General features: G+C 35.2%; 2 long non-coding RNA genes across 3 annotated transcripts in view; both read left to right on the top strand.

The window, feature by feature from the left end:
- Window positions 1-27339, top strand: part of LOC137488460 (uncharacterized) — a 112943-nt gene extending 85604 nt beyond the window's left edge. For both annotated transcript variants that reach the window (XR_015516375.1, XR_015516376.1), the window contains exons 2-3: window positions 22436-22556; window positions 26491-27339. This is a non-coding gene — a long non-coding RNA (uncharacterized LOC137488460). The remainder of the gene's footprint in view (window positions 1-22435; window positions 22557-26490) is intronic.
- On the top strand, window positions 3387-6026 carry LOC147832422 (uncharacterized). Its single transcript, XR_015516383.1, has 2 exons — window positions 3387-3910; window positions 4483-6026. It is a non-coding gene; the product is annotated as an uncharacterized LOC147832422 (long non-coding RNA).
- Window positions 27340-27751: the final 412 nt, after the last annotated feature.

Raw genomic sequence — 27751 nt, 5'->3', positions numbered from 1 at the left:
AATGCATTTTACCCCAAACATGCTCAATAATGTTTATGTCTGGTGACTGGGCTGGCCAATCTAGGAGCTCCTTCTTTGCTTTCAGGAGCTTTGATGTGGAGGCTGAAGTATAAGAATATACTTATAGTTAATATGTATATTAGCTATAGTTGTATAGTTGATTACTAAAGTAAGTCTTTGTTTATTATATTTACATTGACAAACTAATAAAAAAATGTAATATATTTACATGAAATGTATGTATGTGGATTTGTTATGTTTCTAATTTGTTTATTATTATATTTATATATGCAAAATGTTAAAAATAGGATTAAGAATTTCTTTGAAATGACCACTTATATGGACATCTAAAATATGTCCCTATAGTAGTTGTAATTTATGTATTTATTTTATGTTTCTGTGTTTAAAGTGTTTATGTATACTGTTTTAGCCCTCCTATGATTTTTTTTATATAATATTTTTTCTTATTTGTTTGAGTTCGGCTAGAATAAAAGTACCTTTGAATTTTTTTAAAACCAATTTAAGTGGTTTTTCAATATTTCAATATTATTACCCCCCTTAACATACATATAATATTTCCCAAATATTTCCCAAATGATGTTTAACAGAGTAAGGAAATTTTCACAGTATGTCTGATAATATTTTTTCTTCTGGAAAAAGTCTTATTTGTTTTATTTTGGCTAGAATAAAAGCAGTTTTTGATTTTTTAAACACCATTTTAAGGTCAATATTATTAGGCCCTTTAAGCTATATTTTTTCTCGATAGTCTACAGAACAAACCATCATTATACAATAACTTGCCTAATTATCCTAACCTGCCTAGTTAACCTAATTACCCCAGTTAAGCCTTTAAGGGTCACTTTACCCAGCAAAAATTCTGGTGTTAAATATACAGTGTGATTTTTTTTTTTTTTTTTTTTGGTGTTGTTCAGTGTTAAAACCCAGAGTACATTTGAATCCACGAGTGTAAAAGAGCGTATATTTAAGAGGGTTTTTTTTTCCGTGTGCAGTGTATTTCCCACTACTGAAGGGAAGTCCAGTTTTTTACTTGAACCGGTTCTTTCGGACAAACAGTGATCAAACCAGTATGTTTTACGAGTCTTGATGATATAATATTATAAGACATAATTAATAATTTCTCATCAGAAGCAGTGTATGCACTCATTAGCTTATTTACACATGAATATACACGTGAGTAATGTACAGATTTAATACATTAACACTTTGAAGGGTATATAACATAGTTTGATGTAAGAATAAACTCTTTTGTGTTAAAATGAACCCTGTGAGTAATGTACAAATTTCAAACTTTAGAAAGTGTTATTTTAATTCCAAATTGGAGGGAGTCATGTGTACACCCAATGAGTGTTAAATTAAATTAAATTAAATTAAATGTACTTTTTTTTTCTTTTTCTTTTTTTTTTTTGCCGTGTATGGCTGTATAGAAGTGTCTTGAAGAATATCTAGTTGAATAATATTTATTGTCATAATGGTCATAAAGACTAAATACATCAGTTATTAGAAATGAGTTAATAGAACTGTTATGTTTAGAAATGTGTTGAAAAAATCTTCTTTCCCTTAAACAGAAATTGGCAAAAAAATAAAATAAACAGGTAAGCTAATAATTCTGACTTCAACTCCATATTCAAAAAGACAACGTATATTGCATGATAGTTTTTGTGGTAATGCTCGTATGTGCTTTTATGATAGCCATCCCTTTTTGGAAGGCTCTGAATTAGGTCACTGACAGATGGATATATCAACACCTGGAGTCTTCAAAACAGAGCCAGTCTGCCTTTGAACATGTCCTGGGACAGACTGTCTGAAACACCACTGTTTCCCATGTTACACACGCAAAAGCATAATTTAGAAAGACAGGGCAGAACTAATTCCATTATTATGCAGGATAGGCTGATTATTACACACACAAATGCAGCAGGGCATCCATAAAATATCAGACTAGGCTAGACTTTGGTGGTTCGGTTTTGGTTAGTCATATGGATGGTTTGTTGACTTTCATAATTTTAATTATTAATTTAAAATTATTTAATGGAAAATCACTCAATTTAATTTAATACTTTTAATTTAATTTTTCCAGAATATTGACCACATTGTAACTGTTATCTCAAATTTGACATTAAATTATTAATGCATAGACAAGGCTATAATAATCACACAAATAAATAATGCTTAATCATTTTAATGCAATAAAAATTAAATTAATTTAATTTATTAATTTTTATTTATTGGAAATGTAATCATTTTTCTTGATTATTTACCACATATTAGCTGTTATCTTAAAACTAGTATTAGATTACTAATGCACAGACAAATCCTTGGCTATAATAAACACACAAAAGGTACAAAAGATGTCTCTTTACTTCCTCTCTTACACACACAGGGTTTGTTTCAGACTGTTTTCAGTGCGTGTTTGTGTGTGTTTATAACCCCACAGTCTGCTTTTAAGGCCTGTGGAGATTTAAACATGGAGAAAACATATGTGTAAAGCTGCCTTTGGCTGTGGATCTGCTCTTCTCATCGACAGATCAAGAAGGCCAGAAAAGCAAAAGTCTTTAAGGAGCGTGAAAACTGGGTCAAGCTGCCCATGTTGGCTTCGCCTCTTGCCGCGACTTCGATCGGATCTGTGGGATCCCTGATGACAGACACTTTCCGGTCTGTGCCAGAAAAAAAAACCCTCTTTGAATTGATTCCCGTTCCTCTGAAAAAAGCAGGTCAGGTTTGCTGAAGACCCTTCGACACTTATCAGATGCCGGAAATAATTTCCTATTTTATGAACGATGTCTTTCCGTTGTTTTGGATTTGAGTCCCATGCCAAACCCCAGGACCTTGAGTTGGGAATATTTTACTCTGCCCAAACCATGCTAAACAAATCAGTATATAGTTGATGGCTGTTCCTCAGGCATATTTTTGTGATTTTTGGGGTAAATACAGAAGTCCTCAGGAATTTCACAATGGTTTTTAAAACGTGTGTTGCGTGCCTTGTATGAGCACTGGATGATGGACTAAATATCATAAGAATACCACAAAATACGAGATGTTTTTTGAAGAAAGGTTGTTTTGAAATGATATTTTAGGTCATGAACTTAAGTGTTTGTTGACTTTGGTTGGTTGGTTTTGGTTATATGGCTGGTTGGTTGATTTTGGTTGGTTGGTTGTGGTTAGTTTTGTGGCTGGTTGGTTGATTTTGCTTGGTTGACTTTGGTTGGTTTTGGTTAGTTAGATTGTTTGTTGACTTTGGTTGGTTGATTTGGTTAGTTAAATGGATGGTTGGTTGATTTGGTTAGTTAAATGGATGGTTTGTTGACTAGTTGATTAGTTTTAGGAAGTTATATGGATGGTTGGTTGATTTGGTTAGTTAAATGGATGGTTTGTTGACTGGTTGATTGGTTTTGTTTAGTTATATGGATGGTTGGTTGATTTGGTTAGTTAAATGGATGGTTTGTTGACTAGTTGATTGGTTTTAGGAAGTTATATGGATGGTTGGTTGATTTGGTTAGTTAAATGGATGGTTTGTTGACTAGTTGATTGGTTTTAGGAAGTTATATGGATGGTTGGTTGATTTGGTTAGTTAAATGGATGGTTTGTTGACTGGTTGATTGGTTTTGGTTAGTTATATGGATGGTTGGTTGATTTGGTTAGTTAAATGGATGGTTTGTTGACTGGTTGATTGGTTTTGGTTAGTTATATGGCTGGTCGGTTGATTTGGTTAGTTAAAAGGATGGTTTGTTGACTGGTTGATTGGTTTTAGGAAGTTATATGGATGGTTGGTTGATTTGGTTAGTTAAAAGGATGGTTTGTTGACTGGTTGATTGGTTTTAGGAAGTTATATGGATGGTTGGTTGATTTGGTTAGTTAAATGGATGGTTTGTTGACTGGTTGATTGGTTTTGGTTAGTTATATGGCTGGTCGGTTGATTTGGTTAGTTAAAAGGATGGTTTGTTGACTTAGATTGGCTGGCTTTGGTTGTTCAGTTTTGGTTAGCTATGTAGATGATTGGTTGATTTTGGTTGGTTGACTGAGGTTGGTCTGTTTTGGTTAGTTATATGGATGGTCGGTTGATTTGGTTAGTTAAATGGATGGTTTGTTGACTGGTTGATTGGTTTTAGGAAGTTATATGGATGGTTGGTTGATTTGGTTAGTTAAAAGCATGGTTTGTTGACTTAGATTGGTTGGCTTTGGTTGTTCAGTTTTGGTTAGCTATGTAGATGATTGGTTGATTTTGGTTGGTTGACTGAGGTTGGTCTGTTTTGGTTAATTATATGGCTGGTTGGTTGATTTTGGTTGGTTGACTTTGGTTGGTTTTGGTAAGTTAGATTGCTTATTGACTTTGGTTGGTTGATTTGGTTAGTTAAATGGATGGTTTGTTGACTGGTTGATTGGTTTTATGAAGTTATATGGATGGTTGGTTGATTTGGTTAGTTAAATAGATGGTTTGTTGACTGGTTGATTGGTTTTGGTTAGTTATATGGATGGTCGGTTGATTTGGTTAGTTAAATGGATGGTTTGTTGACTGGTTGATTGGTTTTAGGAAGTTATATGGATGCTTGGTTGATTTGGTTAGTTAAATGGATGGTTTGTTGACTTAGATTGGTTGGCTTTGGTTGTTCAGTTTTGGTTAGCTATGTAGATGATTGGTTGATTTTGGTTGGTTGACTGCGGTTGGTCTGTTTTGGTTAGTTATATGGCTGGTTGGTTGATTTTGGTTGTTTGATTGTGGTTGTGGTGTGTATGTCAAAAACAGGGAAATTATTATAGTATTATAGTGTATTAAAGTGTATTAGCTCTTGTGCTCTCAAGCCTAGGATATTGAAATTGCTAGTTGAGCTGTGTGTTGTTAAAACAGCCTAAAGTTATGTAGTCTATGTTTTTGAGATGTTAGATAAAGAAGTGACCCATTTCAAGTGTACTGTGTGTCTTTTTATGTGCTGTTTTGTCAACGCTTTTAAGTTGCTTGGTATAAACATGTATGCAATCATGTGATGTTTTAGGTGGGATTATACAAGATTATAATCAGGCTTCAAAAAAAAAAAAGGATGAATGTAAGTGTAAATCGAGCCTTAATATCAAGAGGACTGATGATTATGTTTTGTTTGGGTCAGTAATTTGTGTTTTTATATTGGTTGGTTGGTTTTGGTTAGTTGTATGGGTGCTGGGTTGATTTTGGTTGTCTGGCATTGGTTGGTTTATTTTGGCTATATGGTTGGTTGATTTTGGGTGGTTAGTTATATAAATGGTTGGTGGTTTTTGGTTGGCTGACTTTGGTCGTTGTTTTTTATTTAAATGAATGGTTTGTTGACTGTGGCTTTTTTGGTTGGTTTTGGTTAGTTATATGGATGGTTGGTTCATTTTAGTTGTTTGGCTTTGGTTGGTTGGGGTTAGTTATATGGTTGGCTGGTTGGTTAATTGGTTTTGGCTGGTTTGTTATATGGATGGTTGGTTGCTTTAGTTAGTTATATTTATGGTAGATTTTGGTTGGTTGGTTTTGATTGGTTGAGGTTAGTTTGTTATATGGACGGTTTGTTGATTTTGGTTGGTTGGTTTTGGTTAGTTATATGAATGCTTGGTTGGTTGGCTTTGGTTAATTGGTTTGTTAAATGAATTATTGGGTTGTTTTGGTTGGTTGGCTTTGGTTGGTTAGTTTTGGCTGGTTGGTTAGTTTTGTCTAGTTTGGTATAAGGATGGTTGGGTTGTTTTTGTTGGTTAAATGGATTGTTGGTTTGTTTTTGTTGGTTAAATGTATGGTTGGGTTGATTTGGTTGCCAATATAAATGATTGGTTGGTTGGAATAAATGGTATTAGTTTGTTGGTTGGTTGGAATAACTATTTGTATTCAGCAAGAAGGCATTAGATTGGTCCAACATGCAAATAAGCTTTTATATTAGTTTCTATCTCAAATAAATGCTGTCGTTTCAACAAAAAAATTAAAGGTCTTGTTTCAAGTAAGATTTTATTTTAGGATTTTAAAAGCATGTAATATTAAATCGGAATAAACTCATTGTTACTTACTTTTTTCCTTCACTTTTAAAGTTTTCTGACCTTAAGATGTGAAGTTGCTGCCAAAAACAGCAGCCAGAGATTGACTGACAGCTGGAATTTCACATCAATGTGGTAAAGTGACACTGTTCTCCACTTTATTTAACTCTAAACCAAAAATATGCCTCTCTTCTGGAGAGTGACAGCCGCTGACGTCTTGCCAAAAAACAAAAAAAAAATCCCCAAAAGCCTTTTTTTGTTGTTGTTTTTAGAGCCCTTTTAAATATGTGAGCTGTATCTGCATACACTCACACAGGTGCTGAATCACTGAAAGCTCTCAACAGCATGTTCAGCTTTGTCTGGATAGAAAAGACGAGGAGGAAAAGGAGGGAGAAAAGTTGAAAGAGCAACTAAACACTATTGTACTTTACTACAAGATTTCCTGTGGATAATTAAGCGCACAATGCGGCCCAGGCCAGGTGCTGTTTGCAAGGCTCACACTCAGCAGCACAGCTCAATGATGTTTTGTCCACAAAACACTAATTAACAATTTGTTTTTCTCACAGTAACTAAAGAATTTCTTTAACTAATCAAAGTTAGTTATTTGACTCGATGCGATCCTGAATTACCATTTACTGTATGTTGATCTTGGAACATCATTTTTTTTATGAAAATGTAATCCATACATATTCCCTAACCCCAAACCCAACCATAACTGTAGATTATTCCCAAATTTAAAGGGGAATAATATTTGGATAACAATCATGTAGAAGTGCATAAACCAAAAGCCTAAGTTGGCGGTTCATTCCGCTGTGGCGACCCCGGATTAATAAAGGTACTAAGCCGAAAAGAAAATTTTCTTTTAGGCTTAGTCGCTTTATTATTCCAGGGTCGCCACAGCGGAATGAACCGCCAACTTATCCAGCATATGTTTTATTCAGTAGATGCCCTTCCAGCTGCAACCCATCACTGGGAAACATACACACTCATTCACACTATAGACAATTTAGCTTACCAAATTTACCTGTACCGCGTGTCTCTGGACTTGTGGGGGAAATCAAAGCACCCGGAGTAAACCCATGCGAACGCAGGGAGTACATGCAAACTCCACACAGAAACTGACCCAGCCGAGGCTCGAACCAGCGACCTTCTTGCTGTAAGGCAACATCACTACCTCCTGTGCCACTGTGTTGGCGGTAATAATTCTGATCAGTATTTATTGTGATATATATGTAATAAAATTATTATTATTATTATATATACAAAGCTATGATTTTTTTGTTTACATAATCACTTTTTATGAAATGGATTACTGAAAAGTAATACAATAATAAGTAACAAAAAGTTAAATAAGTAATAAAAAATATATTCAACACAAACAAAAATGCAGTTATGCGAATATATCATTTTTGGATCAATTAAAAAATGCAACAGACAAACAAAAACAAAATGTAATAATGAGTTATATGTATTTATTAAATTAGGACATTCCCTCACATGCATAATTTCAGTTTATTTTAGAATGTAAAACGCTTTATAGTTTATATATTATACAGTAGGGGTGTCACGGTGGCTCAGTGTGTAGCACGATTGCCTCATAGCAAGGAGGTCACTGGTTCGAGTTTCGGCTGGGTCAATTGGCGTTTCTGTGTGGAGTTTGCATGTTCTCCCCGTGTTGGCATGGGTTTCCTCCGGGTGCTCCGGTTTCCCCCACAGTCCAAACACATGCACTATAGGTGAATTGGATGAACGAAATTGGCCGTTGTGTCTATTTACACTGTGTAAAACATATGCTGGATACGTTAGTGGTTCATTCCACTGTGGTGACCCCTGATTAATAAAGGCACTAAGCCGAAAAGAAAATGAATGAATGAATATAATACAGGTAATACAATAATTATGTAGTGAAAGGTTTTATTAGAGTCATTTTTGACTTTACGTTGAGCTATTTTGCTGTGTCACTTGAACTCGATTTGAAAACTGATTTGTGTAATGCAGACGGACTGCGGTTAATGTCAGGACATGTTTTTCAGCTTAAGTTGTTAGATATAATTGCTTTTTGTTTTATCACATTTTTGTGGTATTATTCAAAGATGTTAAAAACTGTTGGAACATTAGGGTGAAGTATATTTTTTGGCCTCTGCATCCTGAGGAAATCTCAAATAGAGATCTTATGGGACTCACAGCCAAAAGCACCAGGTGTTTCTATCATCTCAGCTGATGTGACAGTGTGTGTGTGTGTGTGTGTGTGTGTGTGTGTGTGTGTGTGTGTGTGTGTGTGTGTGTGTGTTTGCATAGGTGCATTCATGCGTGTGTGATCAAGTTTTCACCTGATCTGATGGCATGAGCAGAAACCGTAGGCAGACATTATTACTTGAAACACTCCAGACCATGTGCCGTCACACAACATCACACATCTGCATTATTTATGACATCACCTCAAGTAAACTGCTAGAGCCAAACATACAGTTGAAATCCATATAGTACAAGGACAATGCATTAATCGCACAGAACACCTTAATAACTTACAGTACTTAATTTGAGCCGGAATCTTGCCCAATCCTGTTCTGGAAAATGTTTTGCATTTCGGTATTTGTATTAATGGGTCCAGTGTTGTGTCGGGAGGCGCACCCCTGCTGTAATATGCACCCCTTCTGAAATGTGCATTTATATACTGAAATATATACTTATATATATATATATATATATATATATATATATATATATATATATATATATATATATATATATATATATATATATATATTAGGGGTGTCAAAATTAATCGTTTCTTCGGTGCACTGCGATGCAGACGCGGACAATTCGGTATCGGTTTAGTAATAATCATAACCGGTTATTACTGACGTCATTTACCTCATATGCGCTCTGTCGCGAGGGAGGCGATGGCGAGTATTTACAACGCTCTAACTACTTAAAACTCGTAAACTGTCCACAATTTCACTGTGTGTGTATGCTGGATCAGTCTTTCACTGACATATACAACAAAAGCCCCTATTTCACTGAGATCGAGAGAATGAAAGTAGCCTACTCCATTTCTCTCTCTCTCGCTCTGTCTCTCTTTCTCTTTCTCACACACACACAGTGGCCCATTTGACCTGCTGGGGTGGCTTTTCTTCTCTTCTCGGCTGTTTTACAGCGTTACTTTTGCATACAGAAACGAGCGCGTGTCTGCAGAGTTTTCTCCACCGTGTCTATCATACATCAGCTGTGAGATCGCCGCTGCCGCCTGCTGCTTATCAGTGTCACTCATCTGTGAAGAGCGCAGCGCGCAAGAGCCAATCGCAACCGTTTTTTTGAGGGTGTGACCAATCAAAGGGGTGTAAGATAACTAGACAAGGATCAGAAATTGAGCTGGATATTAATATTTGTTTATATTATTTGCTAAATGCTCGTTTTATTTTAAGTTACAGTTTATATATCTGACTGTTTGTATTAAATGACAAAATTGTATTACAAATAGTATATAAAAATAACTATATTCATACATTTTAATACAAGAAATGCTGCTGTGAAGAAAATATAAAACTGTGTATGGAAAGCACCGTCAATGCACCGTGATGCACCAAAATATCGAATTGAACTGTTCGATGGCATGATAATCGTAACCGAACCGAACCGTGAGACTAGTGTAGGTTCACAGCTCTAATATATATATATATATATATATATATATATATATATATATATATATATATATATATATATATATATATATATATACAGCTGAAGTCAGAATTATTAGCCCCCTTTGAATTTTATTAAAAATTTTCACAGTATGTCTGATAATATTTTTTCTTCTGGAGAAAGTCTTATCTTTCACGCTTGTACTTAGTCATTTTAGTGAAAACCTTGGATACTGTTGGTTGGTTGCTGTTGGTTGTGTGCCTTTTTTTACCACCCAAGTTTGTCGACGCCATTATAACGACACAGATCACTCTGCCTATTCATGCCAGAGTCCCACAGAAAAAGAGATTGACAGGTGGTAATTTATGTGTAACTTTATTTATTTATGGTTTGGTTATGGGTAAAGCAAAGACAATGCGGGTCAAATAACTAATTCGATATGAATTAATTAATTATTCATAAATAATTAATTCCCCTCCGCCTATGATGACGATACCATTGTCCATCGCGATGTTTCACATTAGACATCGTACGATGCTAAATTGATCGACACACCCAACCCTACTAGCAACCACATATTGTAGCAACACCCTGCTAATATAGAAACATAATAGATCATTTTTACATCTCTGTTTATGTACTATATGTATTTTAAATGTTATATGTGGCTTAAATTTCACAGTGATGGAATACACTTGTGGTGAGTCCCAAAAGATCTTTAAATGAGTTATTCTACTATAAAGTAGCCAAAAAATACACTTTACCTTCATGTTCCAGATGAGAGAAACCATTTTAAGATCTTTAAAAAATACCACAAAAATGTGATCAAATAAAAGGCAATTATATCTAATAACTTAAGCTGAAAAACATGTCCTGACTTCCACCGCAGTCAGTCTGCATTACACAAATCAGGCTTGTAAAATCAGATCTGTTTCGTTTTCGCTCACAGCTGTACTTTCATTCATGGGACTTTGTGATGTCAGTGTTTTTCCAGATAACCGTGTGCCACCGCTTGTGACCTCTGTGACCTCTTGGTGGAGCTTCCTGTGTGACTTCATAATTTATACAAAATACAGTTTAAGCACGGTTACATTGTAAATCATCTCACAATAGAGAGCTGACCTTGGAGAATATTGTTTCTGTAATCTAATCTGTAAGGATGTGGTGGGAAATAAACTGTTTTGGGATCAGTTGTCTGTTTAAATCACAATGCTATAGTATAGTTAGTTAGGTACTTAGGTACTGTAGGGTTGCTAAATAGACATTGTTAAAAGGGTTGTTAAAAGACATTTTAAGTATAATATTGGGTTTGAAATGCATGTTTTATAATTGATTCTTTAGTTTTATTATTTAATGACACTTGATATCTTGTATGTTGTTAATTTGTGAGGTCTTATGGATAGTTATTATTGTATGAAATAAAACTAAAGCAATAAAAACATTTTCTTTGCTGGAAAAAAGCGTTAAAATAAAATAAAATAAAATAAAATGAATTAAATTAAATTAAAGTAAATTATAAAGTAATTTTAAATAAAATAAAAATTAGAAAACAAAATAAAAAAGTAAAGATAAATAAAAAAATTAATAAGTTGAATTAAATTACATTGAAAAATAATAATTATAATATAAAAAATAATACAGTAAAATTATTAAAATAAAATAAAGAAATTATAATTATTATACATTAATTGCAAAATTTTATTAAAATTAAATTAAGTTTAAAAATAATAATTATGATATAAAATTAATAAAGTAAGAAAATTTATTAAAATGAAATAATTATAATCATACCACAAAATAATATTTAAGGTAAAAAATAAACTTTAACTAATTTAATTTTGTTTTATTTTATACATTTTATCACATTTTATAATAATAATAATAATAATAATAATAGTACAAAAATAAAATAAAAAAACTGAATAAAATAATATAAAATAAAAGCAAAAAAACATTAATTTATTTAACTTGTTTCAAAGGTTATATTAATAAAAAACTAACATATCTAAAACTACATAAAATATAATAAGTAATGTATACAGTAAGTCATCAGGAAAGACAAAAGAAAGTAGTTATTAGAAGTTATTAAAACCTTGTTGGAAAATGTGTTGAGAAAATCATCTGGTTAAACAGCACTTGGAAAATATTTGAAAATGAATTAAATTATATGAAATGAGAAATTTGGTAGCACTTTACGGGCCCAATAGCTAAGGGGGGGTTCGGGTGGTTCAAAAGAACTACCCCCCCACTGACAAACGTCCAGAATTTGCCATTGGTCCAGAATTTCTGCCACTATATTCTCATTTGACCTATTTTGACTGCTGTGTCATCATAAATTGTGGAAATAACCCATCGAAGGTTTTAAGAAAACGCACAATATGATATACAGTAAATTAAGTCAACTTCCAACTTATTGACCGACTGTTGTTAAAAAAATCAAAAACATTTTACAAGTAGCCTAACTTTTATTCTAAATCTTGAACCTTATATTTGAGAGAAAAAAAATGACCAATGAAAAGGTCCGAAGCACAAGCAGCAGCCTATTAAATTTAATGTTAATACTAATTATTGTGTATAGACATCCAAAATCAAACAAAAAGTTTTCAGGGGTAGCTTTAAATGATGTGTCGGTGCTCTTTGTGTAAGAGATTCATCAAAATAAACATCAAAATCAGTCCAAGCCACTCAAAAAATGTGTAAAAAAAAATAATAAAAAGCCTTTATTGACATGGCTGTTCCTTAAAACTGCGGCTGCATCAGGTTACCCTGATGAAGTCAAGTGTTATTAAAATGTGTAGGAGCTGTTTTAAGAAATAGCCATGTCAGTAAAGGCTTTTTCATATTTTTTCCACATTTTTCGAGTGCCGTAGACTGACTTTTGCTCTTTATACTAATTAGGCTGTTGTTGTTAGTTGAATTTTCAAGAGAGGCTAGAAGAAAATCGTGAAGCTTTTTTTTTTTTTATATTTGTTTATTATAAATCTTTAGGAAATATTTTTGGTACATCAAAAATGAAGGATACAACAAGCTAATCCAGCTAAAATAGTGCTTAAAATGCCACTTATTAAAGTATTTAAACATCATAATTAAATAGAAACTGAGGTGAATAACTGAATAATTTTATTTGTATTAAATTACGGTCACCAAGAAAAAATGTCATGTGTATGGTATCATGTGTAAGGATCCATAAAGTGCTTTGAAAAAAACATTTATTAATTATGACATATTAAATTAAACACATTGAATTGTATTTTTAGACAGTGCATTGTAAATTGGGTTGGTTTGGTTTAATGTTGCTTCTTTAAATTGAGATTGAGTGTTCTCTGAAATGAAAGAAGGAAACCAACAGAAACAGAGCACAACGCCCTAATACGTCACCTCAGGACATTGTTACATTGATGAAGATTCAAGGTTAAATTCTGGTTAAAGTTATAACCTTTCAGCTTCCTTGCCAGATGTCCGCTGTAACTGCAGTGGGAAACAACATCAGCTATTTCACGACATCTTACAAAGTATCTATAAGTACCTGTGGAAACACATGTGTCAAGTTTCATTGAGTTGCACAGCTACAGAAGGCCTGTAGTTTGTTCAGTTTTTCTCAGTTTTCTGCTGCTAATATTTGTGAATGCGCAGGTGATGTGATACAGGACTCCTCTGTTTCTCCGCTGTATGCGTGAGGAGCTGCTTTGTGAGTTCTCCATTGAGCTTGAGGGCAGGTTTTGCTTTCGTAAACTGAGTCCGGACACGCATGTGATGCCTTCCTGTGAAATTTACACTCCGGTGCAGAATGCTGGACTCCACCTTGCCCGTTAGTGATCTGCAAACACAGGCACGAGAAGCATATCTGCACACACAGAGGTCAGGCCCAGAGGTCAGACATTGGCATTTTCTGAGGTGTAATAAAAGTCTTGAAATGCTTGCCTAATGATAAATGGCCTTTTAAAAAAAAAATTACAAACACCCCCATGAGATTACAATAAGTACAACAACACAGAACACCCTAACCAAAATGTCCTAGTAGCAATGACATAACACAACCTAGCAAACACTAACCATAGAAATATACCCAAGCAACCCAAGTTGCTATCTCTCCATGGTAATACAGAAACACTGCACACTACACCCTTGCAACTAGAGATCTGCGCAGGACTAAATTTTAAATCCGGCTCCCGCCAGGTTAGTCCAAATCCGACCGCTCCTGCTTGTATTCAGCCTTTGTTGTCTCGCTGCACGACCTGCCCCCTTTTCTACCTGCCACGCCCGTTCCCGCTAACGAGGGGGTTTTCTCGTGAGATCAGGCTGGGTTCTTTCAGCCTGATCTCATGAGGAAACGAAAGTATTTTACTGTTAGTCATTTTAGTGGCTAAGTCGTACGAAAATATAAGATTTTAAAAAGGAGGCGTGGCACCCAACCCCACCCCTAACCCCAACCGTCATTGGGGGATGAGCAAATCGTACTAAATTGTACGAATTTGATCGTACAAATTCATACAAATTCAGTGGCGTAGCGGACGGGCCTGCAGGGCACGCACAGCGGGGGGGCGCGTGATTAGGGGGCCCCGCGTCGTCGCGATTTACAATAATTGAAAATCCGGCAACCGCAATAATCAAACTCTTGGGAACAACTGTGGTCGGAACCAAAGTTCACAGGTCTGTGTTCTCTGAACACCTCTTAAGTGGTGGACTACGTCATTCTGATTGCTTGCCGCCAATGTTGCCAACTTAGCGACTTTGTCACTAGATTTAGAGACTTTTCAGTAGTGGTGGGCAAAGCGAGGCTTCGTGAAACACTGAAACTATCGAAGCAAATGTGTCGAAGCTTCGAAACGTTTCGAAACACCACTCTACGGTGACACCTAGTGGTCATTTAATTTGTATTTCACTGAAACAGCTTCAGCAAAGAACAGTTGAGCAAATTAAGGTATGAAACCCCACTTTGTAGCCTAGAATCTGCAAATGGTTTAGTCGAGCGGTTAGAGTTCGTGACCACCATGTGGGAATAATGAGTTTGAATCCAGACTGATACAGTTATTTTGAAATGCTTTAATACCAGTTGGTAATGCTTTGTTATTGTATCGTTTTGTTTCAACATTGATCTGACATACGAATAAACACCTTGTAAATAAATTTGTATTGTTTTGTTCATAAAACAGGGTTGTTGCTAGATCAGATAAAGTTGTGGCCAGAAGTTAAAAATAATTATTTATATTATTAATTAAATTTCCCATTGTATTTTATTAACGTCTATCCAAAACCTAAACCCATCACAGTACTGTAAAATATGAATTATTGTTTCACAGTGTTACAAAAATGATGCTAAATTAATGGCATATCCGCAGCTGTATCCTATCTAGACTACACCATAAAACAGTAACATGATTAAAATATATAAAATCATGATTTTGGAGTATTTGGACTAGTCGGGATTCGAACCCAAAGCAAATTTGTAACACAGTACTAATGTGCACATGCACAGTCCACTAGGCCATACAAGACTGAATCATGACATTGATCATACCAGTCAAATGCAGATTCTCCGGGTCTTGAAACACCTCTGAAATGATCAATGCTTTGAATCGCTTTAGTCACGTGACCAAGTGTTTCGAAACACTTTAGTCACGAGACCTGGGTGTTTCGGATCATGCTTAGGTGCAGTGTTTCGAAACACTTGCGTTTCGGAATCTCCTTTTTCTTCTCCTTTATTTTAACAATTTATTTGGACCGTTTATTCTTTTCTTGTTCACAATCACAGATATTTTAGTGACAGTTTCTGAACTTGTCTGAGTTTATGACATATGAGCGATTACTGCACATTCACTAACGTTACACATCTATAATGACATACTGTATTCAAACAGCAATAAATTTAGTTAAATAAACATGCTTATAAAAAGTGTATTGCAATTATAAATACCCCTTTATTAACCATAGGCTGTTAAACAAACTAATGGTAGAACGTGATGACGTCAGTGAAATGCAAATTGACGTATGATGTATCCCCTTCATCAGGGAGCCCCGTCAGCGATCCCTGCAGGGGGGCCTCCGCATTTTGCGCTACGCCACTGTACAAATTAGCCACTAAATCAAAAAGTTATGAATTGCCATTAGATTGCGTTGGTTCTTTGGAAGACAGCGGAGTCACAGATTTCTTTAGCGCACCTGTGATGGTTGAGATTTGTGGTTATTGTGTACTTTATTTTAATATGTTTATGTATCTCTGAGCAAAGATTAAAAGTCAACATCTGACAAGAAACGGACTTCATAGATTTCTCTATTGGACATCATTAATCTGCAGGCTGCATTCTGCTCGTGGGGCAGCGAGAAAATAAATGAAAACTGTAGAGCTGCGGTAAAATAATGAATAAAAAGATTGAGGCTACGATCAAATAAATAAATAAATGAATAAAGTGCGACTGCTCAGAGTGCAGGCAGCTAGGAACACTGGCCCCCTTGGCCAAAAAATGGACCAGTCCACCAGGAATACTCCCGGTCCTCCCGATTAGCTAATACGGGCCTGTAACATTCTTAGTTAACCTAGTTATGCCTTTAAAGTCTGTGTAAACCGTAAGATGCAGACTTTTGTTTCAGCATGTTGATGTATTGAATAATTCACCGCCTTGTTTAACACGGCTCGATCCTGACTAAGCTCTTCTGGAAAAGTCTGTGTGATTTTTGAGACGCTCAGGGAAAGTCCTGCTGCTGTGTGTTGAAAGATTGATTCCCCTCTGCAGGTCTAAATGATGATGTCGTTGCAGGTGCTACTGAACGAGGAGATGCAGAGGAATGGAAAAATTCAAGATCTGCCACAGATTTCCTACTATTTTCCCTGATCCATTAAGCTGAATTCCTTGTGGTTTATTTCCATTGAGCAGCTCTAATGTCTACTAAAAGCTGCTAATGTCATGTGAAATAAGACCGCCACAGTAAAGATATAACAATGCTAATCCAGCAACTGGCACAATATTTAATATACACTGTCAAAATATCCGTAAATTAGCAGTTTTCCATATTTTGGGATTGGTGTTTTATTTTTAATGCCTTTTATTTGTGTATTTTAAGTATTAAGTATTTTTAATAGTTTAAAGTGATGTATTGTCTGAGTTGGTGTTGTTTATCCGCTTGTTAAGTGGTGACGTGTTTGTGACGTATGTATACTGTTTCCGGGTCCAAGCCGCCGCATTCATTTGAGAGGAGAAATCATTAGTTTATGATGTTTTATTCCTATCACACATTAAAGTTAATTTTACATAAAGTCATAGTGTACACAACAATCTCTGGGCTTGCTGCATAACAAATACCACAATTTTAACAATTTATAAAACAATGAATCACTTTCTGGCCATCGGATATTAGGCATGGACATATATATTGCGATCGTGACTTTCGAATATATTAAATCGCTTTGTAAACGTTATTACCATTTCATGAATCTCCCCATTGAGTTGAATAGAGCGCTTGGACCCGGAAGCCGCTCCGCGTGACGTCACACTTAACAAGCGGATTAGGGTACAAAAACATTGTAATAAACTGCCAGTGGCGGTAGCTCAGTGGTTAGCACTGTTGCCTCACAGCAAGAAGGTCGCCGGTTCGAGTCACAGGCCAGTTGGCATTTCTGTGTGGAGTTTGCATGTTCTCCCTATGTTGGCGTGGGTTTTCTCAAGGTGCTCCGGTTTCCCCAACAGTCCCAGGACATGCGCTATAGAAGCTTTTTTGACCTGGAAGCTCAGCCAGCACTGGCTTTGAGTCACTAGAATTAAATTTTTGAGTGATTTCACACAGTTTCTTTGTGCCAAGTGACCTGGAGGCAGTGATGTAGTGTTAATGTAGAAATGCGACTTTACAAATGACTTGGTTTTGTTTGTTTTTGGAATGAGTTTAAGCTCAAATTAATGAGAAAGGAATCGCCAACCGTTAAATCTGCTGAACAAATTCTAATTAATCTGATGCTAATTACACAGACCACCTGATGTCTAATCCGCTCCTTTCTGTGTGTGTGTGTGTGTGTGTGTGTGTGTGTTCTCATATCTCATGTCTTATTACGTTTCATTATACAGCAATGGAAAAACAGACCACTTGAAAATGTGCTGTTCATTTATGACTTATAGTAATGCATTTGAGTAAAATGTAATTTTTTTTGTAATTTAATTGTATATTCTGTGCGCTATCGATGACCCTTCTTCCAAAACTGAAATATCAATTTAGTAAATGAGAGCATTTTTAAACATATAACACATTTATATTCATTTTTAAACAATTGAATACTATTATTTTATCTTTAGAAGTTAGGAGAAATTGACATTTTGTGAAATAAAAAACAAAAACAAGCCTACACTCAAACCCATTTTTAAAATTTATACTTCCATTCATTGGGATTACATACTTTTAACATAACTGAACTAATAGACTTTCTATTAGTCTATTATATTTCTATTAGACTTTATATTTGTTAGTTATTTTTTCACGAGGTTACAAACTGTTTTCATCACTGGTTGATATTAAAGGGTTTTCAGCCGATGTTGAGTTGATGTTTAAGAGTTCACCCTTAGCTGATGATTGATTATAAAGCGTTTTTGCCGGGAGTGCCCTGAATTCATAAGATCCTCGAGCCCGGGGCTCCCTCTCATTTGCAAGGTGAGAGGGGAGTTTGAGCTCAGGTAGATCTGGAGAACTCCCCTGCTGTAGTAGCTAATGAACAGATAGTGATCGCTCTTAAGAGATAACTTACTTGGAGCATGTCTATGTTGCTGATTTGGATTAGTCAATTAACTTAAGTTGCATGTTTTTGGACGGTGGGAGGAAACCGGGGAACCCGGGGGAAACCCATGTGAGCACGTGTAAATTCTGCACAGAAATGTCTGATGGCTTGATAAGGACTAAAACCAGTAATGTTCTTGCTGTGAGGCAACAGTGCTAACCACTGGGCCACCGTGCCACCCATCTAGGAAAAGAGGGAGAGTTGGGGTGGAAGGAGGGATTCTTCAAAACAAAGATGGCTGTTATATGGAACTTAGGGTATTTAGAGTGGCTTAGGATTCGTCTGATTGGTGAATCATAAATTGAGTAATGCGGGACCGGCTGTGATCAATCATAAGCACGTGATCCTCCTGAAAATAGTTTATAAAATAAACTTCACTTCATTTTGGCCTGATGTTTAAGTTTAAATCATAAGATATAACTCATTATAACAATATTCAGTAATAATAATGTTAAATATTTGCTTGTTTGCCATTGTTTTTTAGTTTTTAATGGTGTGACATTTGTATACAATTTTATACATCCTGTTTTTAATTTATATTTATTATCATATTTAAATATATCATTTATCGTCACGTTTTGACAAACAATTTCTTCTGCCTTTGATGTAAACATCTGTCATGGTAAATTTGAATGTCTATATTGGTGTGTGCCCTCATTATTGTGTGGTGCAATCATTGCTCTTAACGAGTGTTTCTGATTAACAAGTAATGTTAAAGCATTGTTTACTCCTCTTTTGGCTTCTTTAATAATATTTTGTTCATTTTAGGGGCAGCACAGTGGCTGAGTGGTTGCCTTACAGCAAGAATGTCGCTTGTTTAAGTCTTGGCTGGGTCATTTGGCGTTTCAGTGTGGATGTTCTCCCGGTGTTTGCGTTGGTTTTCTTCGGGTGCTCCGGTTTCCAGACCAAACACTTGCAGTACAGGTGAACTGAATAAACTAAATTGGGCATAGTGTATGGGTGTGAATTAGTGTGTATGGATGTTTCCCAGTACTGGGCTGCAGCTGGAAGGGCATCCGCTGTGTAAAACATATGCTGAATAAGGTGGCGGTTCATTCCGCTGTGGTGCCCCCTGATGAATAAAGGGACTAAGCCGAAGGAAAACGAATGAATGAATGTTCATTTGAGAAACCAATAAAACCACCGCCTCATCCATCTCTGTCAGGTGAAGTTCATCGATCAAGCTGTAAAACAATACCTCATCAAGTTCACAGACACATAAAGCCAAATCAGTGTCGTGAGGGTTTAGATTCATTTTAGACGTGTTTATGTTCTCCAAACGTTTGAAAGCGGCACATTTGGTCTTCTGGCAGAGTTCGAAGCCCACTTGAAAGGGTTTTGGTTAGACCCAAACAGTCCAAATCCAGATGAGAACGACTCATTGGACGGCCTCTTCCTCACCGCACGGATTGTTCCGGAGCAACTACATCCAACGATGGCTCATAAAAAAAAAGGCCATAAATAGTTCTTTGAGTTCCTTTCCCATCGAGAAGAAGTATAATTTGACTTGAAATGTTTGTCTGAAGGGAATAGATGGCCATCGTTGAAGCTCAATCCAAACTGACATGGCAAAAAGTCACTTTCAAACACTCTAGGATGACTAAATATACAATGAAAGCCCAAGAATGAGGCATGGTTGAGTGTGGCGGACAGCTGAAAGCCTTCATATTTCTCTGGCTGAGTCATTGCTCAGTTGAGACGCCAGCGAGGAAAGTGCCACACTGCTGAAGTTTAACCTTTCTGCTGATAACTTGACTTCTAGTTGATCATTTTGGTATCTGAAGTGGCTTATATGAAAGGCAAAGGCCTCTAAATTACGCTTGTTTTACCACAATAAAATATGATCATGTCTTGATTTTTTATGATTTAATTAGGACAGTAAGGTCTGACTTTGCTTAGACAGAAGTCTTGGCACTTAACAGAAATAATGTCCAGTATAGAATATAAAGTCCTGCTGCAGTGGAGACAGAATGAATATTGTGTCTGACTCCATCATGAGCTTGGAGGACTGCATCCATACATCTCTGACATGACTCAAATCACTGATTAATAAAGTCATCTGGAATGGCAAAAAAAGCAGGACTCCCAGAGTCTTTGGATTCATCTTCAATGCCTCCTCCTTCATCTTATCCCAGACATGCTCAATAATGTTCATGTCTTGTGATCGGGCTGGCCAATCCTGGAGCACCTTCTTTGCTTTCAGGAGCTTTGATGTGGAGGCTGAAGTATGAGGAGCGCTCTCCTGCTGGAGAATTTGCCCTCTCCTGTAATTTGTAATGTAATGTCCAGCACAAATGTCTTGATACCTCAGGCTTTTGATGTTGCCATCCACTCTGCAGATCTCTCGCACGACCCCATACTGAATGTAACCCCAAACCATGATTTTTCCCTAACCAAACTTGATTGAGATCTGTGAGAATCTTGGGTTCATGCAAGTTTCAGTAGGTCTTCTGCGGTATCTGTGATGATTGGGATGCAGCTCAACAGATGAGTCTTCAGAATTCCAAACGATAAACTAGAAGTCGCTCTTACAACTGGGATTGACGACAAGACTTTTGTCAGGCAGTGTAGATCACATGAAGCATTAGTTATACACTAAAAGGTTATTTCACCTTCAAATGACAATTTACTCACTATTTACTCACCCTCAAGCGGTCTTAAACTTTTATGAGATTCTTTTCTTATGAGAACGTTCCATTGCAACAGCAGCGCCCAGCAACAGCCCCAGATTCGGCCATTTTGGAGTGAAAGTGATCTGCTGTCCATTGGATCTTATTGCTGTTGCGATGGCAAGCAGCTGCTTTGTTTTTTTCATTCATTCATTCATTTTCTTGTCGGCTTAGTCCCTTTATTAATCTGGGGTCGCCACAGCGGAATGAACCGCCAACTTATCCAGCAAGTTTTTACGCACTGGATGCCCTTCCAGCCGCAACCCATCTCTGGGAAACATCCACACACACATTCACACACACACTCATACATTACGGACAATTTAGCCTACCCAATTCACCTGTACCGCATGTCTTTGGACTGTGGGGGAAACCAGAGCACCCGGAGGAAACCCACGCAAACGCAGGGAGAACATACAAACTCCACAGAAACGCCAACTGAGCCGAGGTTCAAACCAGCGACCTTCTTGCTGTGAGGCGACAGCACTACCTACTGTGCCACTGCCTCGCCCTCTTTGTTTTTTATTTATTTATTTAAAAAGCACATTAAAGCTGAGATATGATCTGATAGACAACAATACAACACTTACTATCACAATCATCAGCACTTTTAATTGTTTATTTCAAAGACTTATAATATGCTGTTGGGCGAGAATTGGGTAAGCTAAATTGTCCGTAGTGTATGAGTGTGTGTGTGTGTGTGTGTGAATGTGTGTGTGGATGTTTCCCAGAGATGGGTTGCAGCTGGAAGGGCATCCGCTGCGTAAAAACTAGCTGGATAAGTTGGCGGTTCATTCCGCTGTGGCGACCCCGGCTTAATAAAGGGACTAAGCCGACAAGAAAATGAATGAATGAATAATATGCTGTTGTTCTATTTGGGTTTTCAATTACCAAATTGCACTAGAATGTCGCCTCTTGCTGATTCTATGCTCTTTTGTTGAACACACACATTTAAAAAAAAGCTTTTTTGAAGAAAGCTACTGCAACCATTGACTTCCATAGTAGGATAATCAGACACAAGGGTAGTCAACAGGTTTTTAGCATTCTTTAAAATATCTTCCTTTGTGTTCAACAAAAGAAAAAAGTCTGGAACAAGTGAAAGGAGAGTAAATGATGCCACACTCCCGAACCCAAACCCAAATTTGGTCAAATATGTGCAAACCAAAACATTGTGTTAGATTTGATCCTATTAATTTATTAAAAAATTAAACCCAGCACTTGGTTTAGTCCCTATTACATCCAGAAATGGGTTGAAATAACCTGGCATTTTGTAGAAATATATTTTTTGGGTGAACTATCCATTTAATCTCTGCATCTTAGTCTGTCTACAGTATTCAGTAAATGCTCTGTGCTTCTTGTTCTTCTTCCTCAGGATGCAATCGAACACAACAAGGACAAACAGAGGAAGAACATCAGACAGAAGCGTGACTCCAGACCCCTGAAGCCCTCCTGCTGGACAGCTGAGGTTATTTAAAGCAGAGCTGGATGCAGAGGTGAGAGAAATCTCTGTTTTCCAGCTCATTTGATACTGAAGAACCACTGGCTATAATCATTTTCACTCTTTTTGAGATTTAAAATTGAACAGCCGGCTATAAAAAGTTGCTCTGAAATATTTTGTTTTCTCACAGATGGCAGTTTTAATCTCAAAGATTTTTCTTCTGAAATAAAAATATAAACTGGAAATAAAATCTAAAATAACAAGTAACAAAGATAGCAAAGATCAAGAAATGATCAAGAAACAAAAATAATTAGCAAGAAATAAACATTAAGATTTAAATAGCCAGCTTTAAACAGTTTTCTTGCCAGTACATGCACTGTAAAAAACAACCCAGGCGCATTCTGACAACGTAGTCCTGTAGACATTTCTGGAGACCATTAAATACGTCCTGGAAGGTCTGTATTTTTGCAGTTTTTGTTTACGCGAATCCACGAGAGGCCACTGAGTGCGTTTTTTCGTATCTTAAATTTGTCTCTCGAGTGCCTTTCGCCCCCACTGTTCTCGCGTAAACCCACCAGAGGCCGCTATCGACTGACTGAATGATTGACTGGGCAACTGGCCAATCAACTGACCCACCCTCTTCCTTCCCTAAACCCAACTAATTTTACAGATTGACCATCCCGCCCGCTTACTTCCCCTAAACTCAAATGACGGTTTACAAAAGCTGTCCAGAAAAAGAAAAGCCCTCGTCTGATTTTTACTACGTTTTCACCACATTCTCACCCTGTTATGAACTTGTTCATTTTATTGTTTGGATTTTGTTTTACCTGGAACTGCTCTTCCCTGGACTCAAACCCGATCGTCTTCGTCATCATCAACACCTCTCTGCATCTCAAGTCTGCCGATGTACACGACGACCTAACTGGACAAACTGATTGTGACAAGAAAGCCCTCCACATAGAGGTAAGTGGTCAGCCGGTAAGCGCGAAAAGGAACGGCATCATACCGCCCTGTAGCGTTCGCTTAAAAAAATTAAATGCAGACATACGTACCTCCGGCTACAAAATTCGCAGTCTCCAGAAATGACCACGGGACTACGCTTCAGAATGAGCTAGTGTTGGTAAAAAAGCTGGGTTCCACTTAATTATTTCATGTTGTCCCAGCACGGATCAAATACGTTAACTTTATTGTTGTTTTACTAATTTAAATAGATTGAACATAAAACAATTTATTTGTCCCAAAAATCCTCAATAATTGTGTTGATTCAGTTCATTTAAAATAAGTACTTTGAAATAGCAGCTAAAATCATTTTTGAGCTGATCTCACACTTTTTTCCTGGAATATAAACAAAAAATAGCACGAAATAAAGATCAAGAACATAATGATGTAAAATTCTGACAAAAATGTCAGACATGCGATAAGTAAACCGTAAAAAAAAAGCAAAAACAAGCTTAAATTTGCAAAAGGAACGTGCAATTTTGAGAAAAGTAAATATTGTGAGATGTTAAAAGTCTTTAAAAAAGTCTAAATCGGTACATGTAAACTCAAAATTTAGAAAAGAAAAATCAGGAATAGGAAATTTTGATGGAAAAAAACCTGAATTGTGACAGTTGTGTCCTTTTTAATTAGTTTTTAAAATTTATTTTCATGACAAAGCTTTTACTCCATACTCACCTACTGTGTCTTTAATGTCAATATGTAAATTGCCTGTTTTGACAATCGTATCAAGTCATTATTTATCTATTGATTGATTGATTTAATAATACTTAAATCTTAAATAAACTTAAATAAACTATAGAAGCACTATACACAGTAGATTAGCAGAAAGTCATTCGGAATCTGCAACCGAAATGAAACAGCAGCACAGTCTTGTTAAAAGAAATCAGTCCAAATGTACAGACTACTATAAAGAGCGCTGCCATCAGACAGAGACAGTGACAGTACGTCTATATCAGATAAATCACGGCTCCATCATTACATGCGTCTGTGCACCTCTGAACTGAACCAGTCTGATTTGACACACAAAGGAGAAGAAATAACAGAAGTACAGAGAAGCTTAGAAAAGAAATAGAAGTAGAGAAAAAAAATTGTTAGATGTAAAGTAATAATTTCTAAAATTCTGAATTTTGAGAGGAAAAAGTCAGAATTGTAACAGAAACAATACTGAAATAAGTGAAAATTTTGAGATGTATAGCTGCTTAGTGAGAATTCTGAAAAAAAGTAAAAATTGTGATAAAGTAATGGCTAAATTTGGAGAAAAGAAAATCTAAATTGTAAGATTAATTATTAAAATTAAATTAAAAATTCTAAAAATGGTAAGAATAGTGACATTCAGAGAGAAAAAGTAAAAATTGCAACATATAAATGGCAAAATAAAAAGTCAAAATTGTGATATACTGTAAATTAAAAATTTGGAGAAATAAAGTCAGAATTGTGAAATGTAAAATAATTTATGGTAAAAAAATTGTAAAATGTTGCGACGCAGTAGCACAGGAGGTAGTGCTGTCGCCTCACAGCAAGACCTCGGCTGGGTCAGTTGGTTTTTCTGTTGTGGAGTTTGCATGTTCTCCCTGTGTTCATGTTCCCCCACAGTCCAAAGACATAAATTACAGATAAATTGGGTAGGCTAAATTGTCCATAGTGTGTGAATATGAATGACTGTGTATGGATGTTTCCCAGAGATGGGTTGCAGCTGGAAGGGCATCCGCTGCGTAAAACATTTGCTGAATAAGTTGGCGGTTCATTCCGCTGTGGCGACCCCAGATTAATAAAGGGACTAAGCCGAAAAGAAAATGAATGAATGTATGAATTGTAAAATGTAAACTCAACTAATAAACTAAAAAGTCAAAACTGAGATTTAAAGTGAGGATTCTGAAAAGGTAAAAATTCTGGTAAATCTAAATTGTGGAGAGAAAAAGTCTTAATTGTGATAAATATTGTATATTAAACGTTTGAGGGGGAAAAGATGAAAAGAAATGTTTAGGTTGTAAAATAAAACAATTAAATGCTAAAACATTGTAAATTTGAGAGAAAAGTCAAAAAAGAGATGTAAAGTGAAAATTCTGAAAGAGTAAAAGGTGTGATACAGTAAAATCCTGGAGAAATAAGTGAAAATTGTTACATGTAAAAAAAAAAAAAAAAAACATACAATGCTAAAAAATCCAACATGTAAACTCAGAATTCAGAAAGAAAAATCTAAACTGAGATGTAAAGTGAGAATTTCAAAATTCAAAAGTCAAAATTCTGATAAACCTAAAATTTGAAGAAAATTTGAGATTTAAAATAAATTGATGATTAAAATCTGTAAAATGTAACACAGAATTCTGAGAAACAAGTCAGAATTGAGATGTAAAGTAAGAATTCTAATACAGTAAGCCTAAAAACTAGAAGGAAAAAAGTCTAAATTGTAATAAATACAGTAAATTTTTAAAAGTTGGAGAAAAAAGTCAAAATTGAAATATAAAAAATGGTAAAATTGTATAAATAAATATAAAGTATATATATATATATATATATATATATATATATATATATATATATATATATATATATATATATATATATATATATATATATATATAAAAGTAAATAATCAAAATTTTATTTTGGAGAAAAAAATGTTGAGATGTAAAATAAATGTAAAAAAATAATAAATAAAATATAATAAAATAAAATACAAAATCTGAACTCTGAGAGAAAAGTCAAAATTGAGGCGTAAAAGTGAGAATTCTGAAAAAAGTAACAATTCTGTTACAGTAAATCTAAAATTTGTAGAATAAAGTCAAAAAAGTGATAAAAACTGTACATCTAAAAATTGGAGAAATGAAGTCTAAACTGTAAAATACATGATGTAATTGTTTTAAAATGGTTCAAAATTCTGAGAGAAAAATAAAAAATAAAAATGCAGTTGTGAGAAGAAAAAACATCTCTGTGCACCTCAATGCTGGACGCCTCGCTGCAGGTTTCATTTGTGTCTCTCGCTTCTGCAGCACAAAGCAGAAGAAACAGTCCTGCCCTCATCCATCATGGCCAGCTCTGCCACAAAGGAGCTTCATTTCCAGAGGCTTGCTTTGCTGCAGTCTGTCATTTGCAGTCATGCAGATCCTGGAGCTCTTTTTCTAGCGGCTGACGTCAGTGTGAGAGCCCAGACTCTGCCTTGTTTTTCTCAGCCGTGGAATAATTGTGTTTACCGGGACATTTAGCATGTGGCACAGATGGATTGTTACATTAGCTGCAGACCAAATGTTGAAAAAGCAAATGACCTTTGTTTATAATGAGCTCTGGCACAAACACACAAACACACAGACACACTCACAAACAAGAAGGAGATTCTGACTGAAGCATTATTGATTTTTATGAATTGTTCCAAGTTTGGGGTCTGTATTTGTAATTGTTCTTGATGTTTTTATGCTCATGCACACTACATACACTAAAAAAAGGATTAATTAAATGTACATTTTATTACGGTAAGGGTTTGCAAACAATTTATAGGGGCTGGATTTAAACAAACAAATGAAGTTGAACATATTACTAAATTTAATTGTTTTTTTAAATTCAGCCCCTATAAATTGTTTGGAACCAGCTAACTTAAAAAAATGTAGTAATCCTATGAATTTTTTTTTGTGTTGCTGCATTATTTTGCAGTTAAAACATAAATATTTAAGTTGTTATTTTGATTCAAAATCTGTTTAAATGTCCTGAAATGTATTTATTTCTTTTTTGGGGAAGCTGAATTTGTAGTTTTTCCTTTAGAAATCATTTAAATGTTATTTGATGCTCAAGAAAGATTTGCAGTTATTATATATGATCCAACCAGATGCATTAAATGTATTTATTTATTGGTTTGTTTGTTTGTTTTTCTTTAATTGATTTTCTTTATTATTTTTCTCTTATTGATTAAAAGACATTTCAAAAGAACCTAATGTTAATTAAATTAAAATATATTTTTAAAATAAAAATTTTTATACCTGCTCGATTTTTTTATTTAATAGATTTTTTTATATTTCAATTTAATCAATTAATTTGCTTGTTTGTTTTTTGTTTGTTTGTTTGTTGTTCTTTGATTAATTTTCTTTAATATTTTTATTTATTCATTTATTTTGAGAAACTTCAAAAAAACTTAATTTTAATTAAATTAAAATATTTTGATTTAAATATATTTTTTTAGACCTGCTCGATTTAAGTTATTGTTAAAAAATCTGCAAATTTTGAAATTTAATTAATATTGTATATTTTAATTTAATTAATTAA

The sequence above is a fragment of the Danio rerio genome, chromosome 19, assembly GCF_052040795.2.
Source record: "Danio rerio strain M-AB ecotype USA chromosome 19, GRCz13ab, whole genome shotgun sequence".
In the NCBI taxonomy this organism is placed as follows: domain Eukaryota; kingdom Metazoa; phylum Chordata; class Actinopteri; order Cypriniformes; family Danionidae; genus Danio; species Danio rerio.
This window is presented reverse-complemented; position numbering and strand designations above follow the sequence as displayed.